The 13,961-nt window shown below is 39.3% G+C and overlaps 1 protein-coding gene across 32 annotated transcripts in view; it reads left to right on the forward strand.

Moving 5' to 3' along the window:
- PARD3 (par-3 family cell polarity regulator) overlaps positions 1-13,961 on the forward strand; it is a 664,552-nt gene that overhangs the window by 615,761 nt on the left and 34,830 nt on the right. The window lies entirely within an intron of this gene.

Genomic DNA, 13,961 nt, shown 5'->3' on the forward strand with positions numbered 1-13,961 from the left:
CTCCTATTCTCCTTTTAATACTTAATACATTCCATGGGTGGCGTACCCGAGCCCACTGACACTTATCCACTGACACTTTAAAAACTCCCGCACCCCAATCTAGGTCTATGCTGGTTATGTGATATGTATGTATCTGTAATCCCTCATAACTCAAGCCTGACCCCAGATGTGCAATACCTTCCCTCTTAACTTGTGTATATTTAATTTTAAACATTAACTTTAATAAAAAAATTAAATGTTATTTCCCAAGACCTTTGTTTGCTCCCCTGGATGCACTTTGTTCACTCACAGATTGCCTAAACCCCTCATCCTCTTGCTGCCTCACCTCATTTGCAGGATTTCTCCATTGAATCCCTTATTGCTCTAATCACTTTACCCCTGCAAACATATCCCTTACCTCTCAAATCTTCTGAATACTCGGTTAACCTTATTCGTACTTCCTCAGAAAAAAACATCCCCTGACTCATCTGTTCACCTTGGCCCCATTCCATTCCCCTGACTCCCTCTTGAGCTCTCCACATCTTTACACTCCTTCTCGCGGTTCCTTTCCTAGCTGCAGGGAAGAAGGGGGGAGAGGAAAACAAGACAGTAGAGTTATAATAAGTAATCTCCCTCCCTCCCACAGCACCACCTATGGCATAGGTGCAGAAAGGCTCTACCTGGATTCATTGCTGTAATTTCTCTCTCTCTCCCTCTCCCTTCCTCCCCCTTCAACTCCCCCAGCAGCCTGCAGTGCTGAAGGGAAATGACTGGCCCCATTGCATCTCTTCCCTCCAAAACGCAGGTGATCAAATGGCCTTGGAAGGTGGGAAGGGGAAGATGTGGGTCTAACCCACAAAGTGCAAGTGTGCTGATAGGTCTGCGCTGGCAGCCTAATAAAAGCTTCGTAATCTTTTCCCTCTTCTCGCCAATTGTTACTTCATACTACTGCCGCTAACATTTTCCTCCCACGGTTGCCTATTGTTGTTTAAATCCTCTGACACTGAAAACCAAACTATTTATGTGATAGAGTGAGCTGGGCAGAAGTATTCATTCAGCTCTGTGAATTTGCTCTGTTACTGTTTGTTCATACTCTGCAGCTTCTTTGCTGACTTTGAGCCCTGCTGTAGTAGCAACAGCACCACCTGCCTATTGTGTGGCCTCCCAGGAGAACTCTTAATCAGTTCTGACCCAAGCTCTCTCTATATCTGACTGCCCTTAACTTATTGGTGGGGGGTTTCTTTCTTGTTTCTCATCTCCCTTACATGCATTTTACTTACACTAAACTCACACCTTATCGGGGCACAGGGGTGAAAATTCCTTGTTAGATGATCAAACCTTATACAGGTTTCTTCTTCAAAGCTGCATACCAGACACAGGTCTCAATGGCCTTTCATGCAGTTTAAGATGAGGGGGATAGTAAGTTAATCATTGCACTGTCCTTTTACCAACCAGGTCAGTAACTGAATATGAAAGGTCAGGGTTTACAAACTACTGGGAACTCTGGTCCTGGATGCCCTTGTTCTCACACTTGCTTTTCCCATTCAAAAGTAATTGCTTTCAACTCCAAAAATGATTACAGAAGATTATACCTTTTAAAGGCAATCTGAGAATCTTGTTCAGTGGAAGAACATAGTTTGTAAAACGTAGTATGACTTGCACAGCAATTACTTACCTTGTTGTAGCTAATTTCAGAAAGCATAAATTGCCCATTATTTCTTTTTATAAGCCCAATAACAATGTTGAAAATAGCTGCTTTTTTACAGATTTTTATATAGGTTGTGCACATTCAGTATAAAGGGAGGATAATACATTTTTCCCCTATTCCTCTCCTATTTATTTTCATTATTGTTTGAACGTTTCATTTAGATGATGTGGTTAAAGCTTTTACCATTAGGCAAAGCTTAATAAAATCAGTAGTGCTGGTCAGGAGTTTTTCTGCCATTTTTTAATTTATTTTTCCATTGGGAATATCTAAACAAAACATTCTGTTTCAGGTTGGTCAGCTCAGAATGAAATATTTTGATTTGTCAAGCTGAGTTGAAACATTTTGTTTCAAGCCAGTTCAGTATTTATCTCTCTCTCCCTTAGCTGGGTACAGTGCCTCATGCTCCCATTCTCTTCTATGAGCTGGGCATCTTGGCTGGACTAGTTCCCCACTGTGGTTGAACTACTGGTGCATCATTGTAGAAGTAGAGCAGAAGGGAGGTATGAGGCACCTGAGTTACAACTCCCACAAGGCACTGTAGCAGTTCAGAGGACAGAGATTAACGTCAAACTGACCCAAAATGAAATCTCTTGATTCAGTTTGACAAATTGAACTAAACACTTTAGTTTTGGAGAATGTCAAAACATTTCATTTTGAGTGAAAATGTCAAAATGAAATGTTTCCATATTTCCAAATCATACTTTGTTGGAATCCTCTGTTCTCTGAAAGATTTCAATATTTTGACTTTTCAATTCAATTTGGGACAAAAACAAATGTCAAAATATTGGAATTTCCCACAGGACGGAAATTCCAATTTTCAGCCAGCCTAAAAATCAATCCCTCTTCAGCAGTAGCAGGAGTCAAAGTAATGGGTTGAAGAAAGTGTGTGCACGTGTGTGTATTTGTGTGTGTGTGTGTGTGTGTGTGTGTGTGTGTATATATATATATATATATATATAATTAAACGCAGAGGGTTTTTTTAAAAAAACTAATCAAATTAACAACAAATAACCTATTTGAAATAAATACAATAGAAGTCTGGCTAGAATGAGAAGACTGAGTTTATCTCAAATATACAGTACACTCCTGTCCTATGTGCCCATGCAGGGGAGCAAAGGGTTTCCTGGCCTGTTTCTGGGGCAGTACTACCCTATTTGCAGGGCTCATGGCAAAGTGATGCCTGAGCCCACAGTAAGTGATTTGGTAGATATATTTTTATAAATAAAATACATTATTTCAGCAATCTAATTGAGTCTATTTTCAATCTGAATTGAAATTGAATCATTACCACCATGAAATAACAAAATTTTATTTTATGTTTGAAACTTGCATCATCAAGATTGTCTGTTTTCCAAAAGTGGTTTACACCAATAATACATATGAGACTATTTCACCACTTCTGTAAGCTTGTGTATCAGGACTGAAAAGAGAAAGTTGCACAATCAGATCTTGTTCCTGGTACCTTAATATTCCAGAAAATTAAATTGTAACCAATCCTAAGGAGCTAGGTTGTTAATCTGAAATCTTAATACTGAAAAACCAAGTCTGAAACTTGATCTGGAATAAGAAAATATACTATGATTGAATAAGTGAGAAGTATAGCATATTACCACCAGATCTATTCTATAATCATAGAATCATAGAATATCAGGGTTGGAAGGGACCTCAGGAGGTCATCTAGTCCAATCCCCTGCTCAAAGCAGGACCTAATCCCAACTAAATCATCCCAGCCAGGGCTTTGTCAAGCCTGACCTTAAAATCACACACCCCACAGTTTAATTTTATTTTAGATAGGGTGACCAGATGTCCCGATTTTATAGGGACAGTCCCGATTTTGGGTCTTTTTCTCACATAGGCACCTATTACCCCCCACCTCCTGTCCCGATTTTTGACACTTGCTATCTCATCAGCCTAATTTTAGAGTAGAGGCTGCATCTTTATTTAATGTTCACTTTTTGCAAATTCTAACACTAATTATTAAAGGAGGTCTTTCATTAAATATATTCAGTTCTTGAAATCATCACTTAATCTATAAACAAAATGGGCAGACTCCAGCACAATAAAGTGGAGTGGTAATGTGAGTCCTGAGGGGAAATGTAAGAAATTTGCTTTTCAAGCCATAAAAATAAACCTACCTCAGCCCACATGTTTTCCATAGCAATCATTATTCGGAACTGGCTGATCTTCAGTGCTTCCTACCTACACCTGCCATTGAATTTCCTGATAGAAGCATCTTTTCCATCACCCTGGGAACGTGTGTGTCCAAGGAGTAAATCTTACTCCATTAGTACTCTATTCAATATAGTGACTTTCTCTGCTGTCCTGCTACTAAAAGCTGGAGCTGACATGGAATTTTAAAAATACATTTCACATAGGAAATAACTAAAAAAAACCCGTAATATTCAGTTCTGCACAGAATAATTCAGCTTCCCAGCCAGTTAAAATATAGAAGCAGAGCATGGGAAGGCAAGCAGGGATTGATCATTACAGAGTTCTATATACTCCAGTGACTGTATGAAATTCAAGAGATTGGTGTCCAGTTTTCAATTGACAACTTAAAGATGCCAGCTAATTGATCAAAGCAGGGTATATTTGACAGATGCTTCAACCAATTAGAGGAACTCCTGAGCTACAGCAGTCTGGAAGGGGATGTGAACATAATAAAATAGCTATATTTGCTTCTAAGGCTAGGTGAACGTGGAATGCAACTTTTATCCTCATTCCCTGAAATAGATTGTGAATGAGGGAAGGTACTACTATAACCCATGAAAGATGAAACCTCGTGAATTACTATCCTTCTTATGAACCAGTGAGATTGTTAGTCTCCAACAGACAACAATGTTTTGTTTGTTGTCTTGGTCCCAGGATATGAGATAGACAAGTTGGGTGAGGTAATATTTTTTATTGGATCCTCTTCTGTTGGTGGAAGGAAGAAGCTTTCAGGTGCTCTCAGTTCTTCTTCAGGTCTGGAGAAGGAAACTAGAGCATCCAAGCTAAATACTACTTTATATGACATTGTCTTTTGCTGGTGTTTTTTGCAGCTTTGTGGCTATCTATGGGCCTTATCCTGCTACTTGCTGAGCACTCCTAAGTCCCATTGACTGCAGGGGGTATTGAGGAGGTTACTTAGCACCCCTTAAAAGGCACTCCTCTAAAAATGCAAACGCCAGGGTGTGAATGTTGGTTTCTTTATGCTACCTAAAGTCGACTTCTAGCTATGTTGGTTACCTAGGAAACAGCTGTAGAATATAATTTGGTTGTAATGTCAGCTTTGTGGGAAGAATGTATTTTGTGCTATAGATGTATGCATGTGGATTCACATTACACACACACACACAAAGAAGGAAAGAAAATTGCTTGATAGTTTAGCTTTTTTATTTTCATCATGAAAGAAACATTAAGCAGGCTACACTTTGTTTAAAGATTTTTTGGAAATGAATTGTACACTGAGATGAGTTAGCTGAAATGGAGGAAATGGTTTAAATTATTGGGGGGGTGTTTATAGGTGATTTAAGCATAAATGTTAGGTTAAATTTGTTTCTAGCAACAATACTGAAAATAACGTAATTCATGTACCAATTATTTCCAGTTACTGTGCTAAAAATACAATAGTTATAAATGATAGTATTTAATTTGTATAACAATTTCTATCCTCAGAGTTCTTTTACAAACACTAATCTTTATAGCACCCTGTGAGGTAGATAAGTGGTGGTGGTATCTGCGTTTTATAGTTGGAAAAGCTGAGATACAGAAAGGCTAAGTGGCTTGCCCACGTTCACAGAGGGAGTCATTGTCAGAGCTGGGATTAGCTCTTAAGAGTTCTTGGTTCTCCCTACTGTGCTCAAATCCACCAACCTGTGGTACATCTCAAAAACAGAGAAGGAAAAAAGAAGTGATATGATATAAGGCTGTCATGGAGGTCTGATGACCTAATGATAACTACAAGATCAAAGCTCACATGGTTTACTGTATCTCTATATCCTTATTTGACGTTTCACTGTGTTGGTTCAACAAAGAAAGACATGATATATAAATAATGTGAGTAAATAATATAAAATGTGTGTCTGACCTCCTGTTGGGTTAAATTTTCTTGGGTAAAGAGAGAGAAATAAACTTTTTTTTTAACTATTGGATTTCAAAATAGTTGTGAGCAGCTCTTATTGATTTGTCATTATTATGCCATTAACTTCGGTTCCACAATTTCCTATCGACTAAAGTGCTAGAATAATTTTCTTAGGTTTCTCTTGCACTTTATGGCTGGTTTTTCAAAGGTGCCTAAGACTATGTCGACACTACCACGTTAAGTCAACCTGTGCTACGCAACTCCAGCTATGTGAATACCGTAGCTGGAGTCGACATACCTTAGGTCAAGTTACCGTGGGATCTACACCGTGGGGGGTCACTTACCTTATTCTTCTCATCGGGGGAGAGTACAGGGGTCAACTGGAGAGTGATCTGCTGTTGCTTTGGTGGGTCTTCACTAGACCTGCTAAATCAACCGCCAGTGGATCAATCTCAGAGCATCGATCCCAGCTGTAGTATAGACATAGCCTAAGAGTTAGGCCAACAACTCTTATTGAAATTCAATGGGAGTTGAACACCTAACTCCCTTATGCTCTCTTGAAAATCCCAGCCCAAAAAGTAATGCCAGAATTTCACAACAATAATCTAACAGTTATGAGATACTCTCTTATTACACCACTCATGTGAGAAATTATTCCTCACTGGTGGTGGTAGTTGTACTATATACAGTGCAATTCCAATTTAGTGAAACTCCCAGTTAAAAAGATACCCACATATCGACAGAGGTGGAGTATAGTGGTATCGATCAATATATGATATGTAGGTATTTATCAGCCTACATTCATATAGGGGCCATGGAGATATAAAGTATTTATTGATGAGTATGGGACAGCCTGTGTTATTCACAAGTAGGGAAGCTTCTAGTGAGTTTTCTGTCTCATCACATATATCTTCCAATAAAACCTTTTGCACTTCCACACATCAGGTACTCTGAAATTATTTTAAAATGTTCTTTAGAGCAGGGTTCTCGACCTTTTTGAGCTCAAGACCCATTTGAAAACCTTGATGGCCTGCTGTGACGCAGAAGATACACCCAGACTCAGTGCCTCCCCACAGGAGTCCATTGGGGGTGGAAAGTCTTGGAGATAAGATTCCAGATGGTCTGACCAGAGGTGAACAGTTAGGGAATCCCCCCTGCTGCACTTGCAATTGGGGGCAGAGGCAGTGAGCTGAAACAACCCCTCCCCCCAAAAAACACAGCCCATCCCATTGACCATGGGGGGCAGAGGGCAAGGGGGGATTTGGTGACCTGGGGCTCAAGTGGGAGAGTTTGGGGGGGCCTTTGGGTGTAATGAGAAAGCAGTGAGTGGCTGGGAGAAGGAAATGGGGGAAGAGCGGTTTGGGGGAGGGTGGGGAGCTGATAGCTCCCCCAAAAAACATGCAGTCCCCTCCCCCAGGCATGGGGAGCAGAGGGTAAAGGGGTGGGGTGGGTGTAGGGTCCCGGGGATAAAGTGGGAGACTGGGGGAAGGAGTTGGAGGGCAGGAGAGTTGGGGGGCATAGAGGGAGAAGATCTGGTGGGGGGGCAGGATGGGTGGTATGAGAGGGGGGAACCACCTGGCTGTGGGGGAGGGATATGTGGGAGTTATTCTGAGGGGAGAACAGGGAATATGGAAGATGAGGTGCTGCCCTGCTGCAGGGTGGGAGGTAAATTGGGGGGGCTGATACTTATTGGAGCACGTGTTATCAGCGAACCATAGCAGGAAGCTGCTCTTCCCCAACCCGTGGGAAGAAGTAGAAGATTAGAGGGAGCAGCCAGGACCCCCAAAATTCCTACACTCCCAACCAACCCTCCCCACACCATATCCCAGAGGGACCTTGTGTTCAGCACAAACAGGCACCAAATGCTCCCTCCCCATTCCTGTCCTGTAGGGTGAGCTGGGCTCAGCTCCCACTCCAAGCGTTGCTATCTCTGAAGCTGCAATGCCACTCAGATTTCACCTGGCCCCCCCCGATGCAGGGCTGGCCGGGATATATTTGTGTGGGTGGTGGTGTGATCTGGTGCATGGGGCCACAATGCCACTCAAATTTGGCCCAGCTGCTCCCCCTCCCCCGTTCATGACACGGGGCAGTTAGGCCAAACTGGAGCTGCACTGTGACCTTGTGCACCAGGTTGCAACGCCTAGAGTGGGGAGCCATTCCTGCGATCCTTTGACACATTCTGGCAACCCAGTTTTGGGTTGTGACCTATGGGATGAGGCACTCTGCTTTAGAATCTTACATTTGTTTTTATTGATACTAATTATTTAGCCTTCCAACTGGCAAACAAAATAGCCTAGTTGCCAATTTGTTTTCATTTCAAGATCTAAAATCTCACCAACTCCTTGGGCTAGAAGAAATGCTTTGTACATTAACCCAGATTCCCAGCTCTCCAGTGGGATACAGTATCTCTTTCTAACCCACATGGTTCAAGAGGCATCAGACATTTAAAACGCTCCTTAATCAACAACTAGAATGTATCAACCCTTAACCTAGGATAAGTGTACTTTTTTTGTGAAGAGGGAGGAAAGAAAAAACATTTAATGCAAGGCCTATTTTGTTAAAAATGGCAGCTGTTTGAAGGGTACTCAACTTGACAGAGTAGGTGGTGAGGGGAAAAGGTGCAAAATTAATTCAGTTCATTTTATGGGTTTGTAGTTTATGATTACAGAAATAAAGGAGTTTATCATGATCACAGTGGATGGGTGGGTGGGTATGTGCCAAAAAATAAGTATGTATCATTACCTCCTTAGTTTTTTTTAAACAGTCTGATGACCAGGGATCCTAGAAATTCATTTGCCATGGAAAAACACAGAATTTGCATTTTTACAGAGAATCTTTAGTTTTTACATTTTGTGAATGAATTAAAACATATACAGTTGGCACCCCAATTATCTGATCTAATTGGGACCAGGGTCACATTGGATAAAAAAAAAATTGTAAACAGATCAGTAAAACATTGTGTTCAACAGATACCTATATATATGGTGGCTAGGGAAACTAAAGTTCAGCATTTCATTTTAATCGTGTGAAAACAATTTTAAAACAGAAGTCTCTAAGAGTACAAAGACTCAACGCATAAAGATTTCTAAACTGCAGAAGGGGGAAATTTCACATGTGTGTGTATGTATGTATGTATAAATAAATAACATATATAGTGTTGTAATTTTGGTTTTGAGAAGAGGATATTATAGTACAAAATAAACACAATCAATCTTACATGTGCTGCTGCTGGAGTTGCATACTGCTATATGCTACCCCTTACACTTAGCAAGTCTGTTTGTCAGAAGGCTCTAATTGCTTTGTGTGAGAACATTAAGCTGCAATAAATTTATATACACAGCTGTTCCATTACTGCAGAACAAGTTTTATCTTCTAATAAATTGATGTTTCTTTTTAGTGTCAACTCAAACCAAAATTTACACTCAAGTAGGTGAACCCTTAACATCATATAATTAGTTCGATGCCACTAGTGGTAATAGAGGGGACACATTGCACACTGTACATCCCTTAAATGTATCAAGGAAGAAAAGTTTTGACTTCTGTTAATTGTTTCTTGAAAGCTTAATTGTGATTAAGAGCCGCTTTAATTGGAACAGGGAAAGAAATTATGACCTTTAAAACATATACTGCAAATAGCAGCTCTGCAATTGCTATGAGTTGCACCATAAAGGAAAAGACTAAAAGCCTTCTTTTAAATATATATATAAAAATATATATATTATTGCATTGGTAGTTCTGTATGGAGTCACATTTAGGTTAATGGAATAGAAGCTGAGATTGCTCTGGACTTTGATTAATATTTAATTCATTCTTGGTAGAAGCCTCTGATTTTAAATTAAACTGGGTACTAATAAAAGAACCAATTCACCAAAGAGGTCACATAAATTTGACCTGCCATTATGAGGATTTAAATTAAACTGGCCCAAGTTTTGTTTTCTGCTTATTTTATATGTGCTGTACATCAAGTGCAAGTAATTTACTAGGGATGATAGAGCTGGGGAAAATGTCACCTGAATTTGGCAGTAGTAATCGAGCCATAGCTGTCATATAATATATACCATTTGGTTTCTTTAAAATAAATAGGATAGCCTAGTGAGTTCTCTCAGTACACACCTTTAACTCATAATAACAAGGAAAGGGAATTACCTGTATGCGTCAAGGGTAGAATATAGTCCTATATTTGTAATCAGTTAAATATACATGTCTTAGTGCTTAGTTGGATTGACTGCTGATGATTTGGAATTGGGAAGGGGATACTATATAAGGAGTATGGATCAAGGTTACTTTTATTTGTGGCTATTGTTTAAAATGAGAATTTTACGATTATTTAATTCTCTATCTTAAAAATTAAGGACCTTGTTCTCCTTCCCTTTGCGTCCATGTGCAGAATCCCCAGTGCCTACAGAAGTGGGAAGGTCTCCTGCTGTCACACGTTCCCTTCTTTTCTCCCCAGACTGTGGGAGCACCTCCTGTTAGGCTCTGTAGGATTCCAGCCCTGTGGACTTTGAGGGACTGATGCCTGGGGAGCTAGTTGGGCTTCTGGAGTCTCTCACTCCAAAGCCCACCTTGGAAAGCAGTGTAAGAGCTGTTCAGTCCAAGACTATATAGACTCATGAAGTCTCTCCTTCTGTACCATGAAACCACCTACGGGTAACTTCAGACAGTGGAACCCCTGGGAACAGAGGTCCTGCAAAGGCCGTGTTCTCCAAGGGACCAGGGAATCTGAAGGGGCTGGATAGTAAAGGGGGAGGTAAAGGGTAGTTTATGGATCCCCAGTGTTTCTGGGTTAAGTGACCCTAAACCCTGGTTTTTTCCCTGAGAAGCAAACCAGTCCTAATGGAAAAATTCAAAGGAAAGGGGGGTCACTCAGTGCCAATCAGGATCAAGAGCACAATTTTTCATAAAATGGAGCCAGTTCCACAGCATGGCCTTACAATAACTACAGGCTCTAGGATGAAATCCTTCATCTTGGCCTTGTGCATCAAGACAAAGTAATTTATGTTTCAGATCCCTGAGATCTGTTGGTTAATAGTCTGCACATTTCCACTGGGGGCAGCCCCTTCTTGACAGAAGAAACCAGAGGAAACTCCATAAGAGTCTGATGAAGTGGGTATTCACCCACGAAAGCTTATGCTCCAATACATCTGTTAGTCTATAAAGTGCCACAGGACTCTTTGTTGCTTTTTACAGATCCAGACTAACACTGCTACCCCGCTGATACATAAGAGTATACTGGCTCCTGTATATGTATTGGCATGTTGGGGTACAATCTGATCCTCTGTTATTTATTTAATAACTATACTGCCTCTTGTGGTGTACATTCTTTTTTCCTCCCACAGGTAGCTTTATAATATATTTATAAAGACTGCCTTAGCTGTCTTTTAGGAATTATAAAATGCTTTCAAGAACTGTTTGAATAATTCCAAGTTCTTCTCATCTGTGTTACTGTCAGCCACAAAGCTCCTGAGAACACTTCATAATTCCAAAACAAGAGAGGTAGTAAAAGTCTCTTAAACATATGAATATTGATGGTAGCGAAAATATGATATTTTGGTGTTTTTTCTTTTCATAGAAACAACTTTACTGGATGGATCTAATGTGTAGACTATCCTTTTCCCAAGGCCAGTACATTAAGTAACATTGATCTTTATTCATGAAATGGGATCAGACGACTGTCTCAAATAAACCTTTCTGGACTCTCTAAAATAAGATAAAACAGGAAATTTCTACTAAATATGGTGACTTCGGGAGGATGGGGGAAAGGGAGAAAATTCTATAGTCTGTTTGATCAGATTTAAGCACAAGAAGAGTTTTATGCGGTAATGTTAAAAATTAGAGATTTTATCAGTGAGCATTTGTAAATAGGACGTGGACTATACTACAGAGTAAATATACTTTTTAATACATTAAATGTGCTGGGTTCTGAAAAGCTGCAGTTTGATTTTCTATAAGAAAAGAACTAGAAAATAACTAAAATAAGTTGTTGAGTGATATAGCTCTAAATGGTTAAACATGGTACGATATGTAATTTCCTAATAGTCCAGATAAAGCTGTTAGCTGTAGTGCACCCATTCCAGAATCAATCTCTTTAATTTTGTGTTTATCACAGGAGAACGTAAGCTCACAATTTATACTTTGTTAACACTGGCTTCTATAGTGGATATACCCTGATTTACACCAGCTGAGGGTCTGGCCAAGTATTGAATTTTATAGAACTGCACTTGTACTGTGGATACTATTTTTCATTCAGAATAACATGTCTAATAGTTTCCATTTTAGGGAAGATGATGAATCATCAATAGGTATACATTTTTTAAATATTCAGAAAATAATTTCTGTTCAATATACATAGAAACAAAAACTCATCTTTCTAATGCTATTCAGAAGAGACTTTCTGGTTAGTACACATAGCAGCATGAAGCATGCAGTTTAGACATTCTGAAAACAACAACTGATTTGCAAGGATATTTTTGCTGTTGGAGCTCCTGTGTGAATTTCTGAAATGGGAGAATAAATCCAGACGCATTTTTACCAAACTCTCGAACAAAAGACGTTTTACCTTCTCTTAGGAGCAGATCGTCATAAGGAGTGAATTGTCATAGACCCATTGACAGAGCTATGACACTTTATACCAGCTGAAGATCAGCCCCATACAGAGCCAATTCCTTACTGTATTTTGAATATAGAAGTTTCAACAGCAGCAGCAACAAAACCCAACAACAACTATGCAGAACATTTTCATAACTTTGTTAGTAATTGTCCTATTTTACCACCCATTTTAATGGGCTGAAAATCCTCCTTACAAAGGATATCAAAATAAAATAATATCATGCAAATCCAATAGAGACAATATTATGGTGACAATGACGTGATATTTTTTTAACATGATGTCAAAACACAATGTCATCCTGAATCCATGGAGACACTATTATGATGTCAAAATGAAACATTATCAACACAAATTGATGAAGACTATAAGAAAGGCAAAATGAAATGATATTAGTGCAAGCCTATAAGATTATAATGTCAACATCATGTTAAGGGCATTTGACACATTAAGTGGTATTATTTATTATACATTTTTCATTTCTGTTCATAGCAAAAATCCTGCAATTTAATAGCATTTGTTGAAATACCATTAAAGTTGAAAAACAAATGAACAAAGCTAAAGTGGTTTTAACCACAGAGCAGTTGAGTTGCTAAGTTTCACATATAGTAGATGTAGTTGTACTATATGATATGGTTTTTCTGTAAGTGAGAATCATATGTTATATGGCATTGTAGTCTGTAAAAGAACCACTTAATATTTAATAATTAAAATAAATTAGTATTTTTTATATAGCACTTACTTTGAATCGCAAAGCACCTTATAAAGGTGGGCATTACTTTTTTTGCAGGTGAGTAGACTGAAGCACAAAAAGTATCAGTGACTTGGCCAAGAGGAGTGGTAGGGACAAATCTTGACTTGTAAATCTGCCTCCTGCTGTGTTGCTCAAGTGTTAGACAATGCTGCCACTCACTTCAGTTAGCTACCCTCACCAAGCACCATTACAAAACCTCAGGCTTTGTTTCCTGTTGAAAAAGGAAAACCTCTTCGCTTTTCCATAGCTTCCTCCAGGCTAGACATCTTGGTGCCAGCTTTACCTCATGTCTTAGTAACTCAGGTTGTCCTGAATCATTCTTATTCCTGCTGTGGTCTGCTGTGATAAGAGGAGTATGTGTACATTCAAGTATCTGAAGTCCGTTTCTTGTTAGAAACATAAAGAAAAGTAACAACGCAAAAGTAAAGTAGACTTGTAACAGTTTCTAATCCAGTTTTCTTAAACATGGCAAAATCACCAATTCTCCTTCAGGACTGTGTCCTTCACTGTACATGCCAAATAGGAATTTAAAAAGAAAAGTAACATTTAAGGTATCCACACACAGAAATAATTTGCAGTCATCTTAACTGGAAAACATGCTTTTCAGCTCAAAAAAGAAACTAGACGAATTAATTCTATTGAAGGTAACCCTTTTGACTGTAACATTTATGACAATTTGTAGTTGTAAATTATATGAGGCAAAAGTGGTTATAATAAAGGATAAAAAGAAGTAAAGGAAAAGTGTCACAGTTTCAGGGAAACTGCACCTGTATGCATAGGTGCCGAATTCCCCACTTTCCCGTGGGTGCTTGACCCCCCCTCGGTCCCCCAGCCCTGCCCCCATGCCTTC

The sequence above is a fragment of the Chrysemys picta genome, chromosome 2, assembly GCF_011386835.1.
Source record: "Chrysemys picta bellii isolate R12L10 chromosome 2, ASM1138683v2, whole genome shotgun sequence".
NCBI classification, from domain to species: Eukaryota; Metazoa; Chordata; order Testudines; family Emydidae; genus Chrysemys; species Chrysemys picta.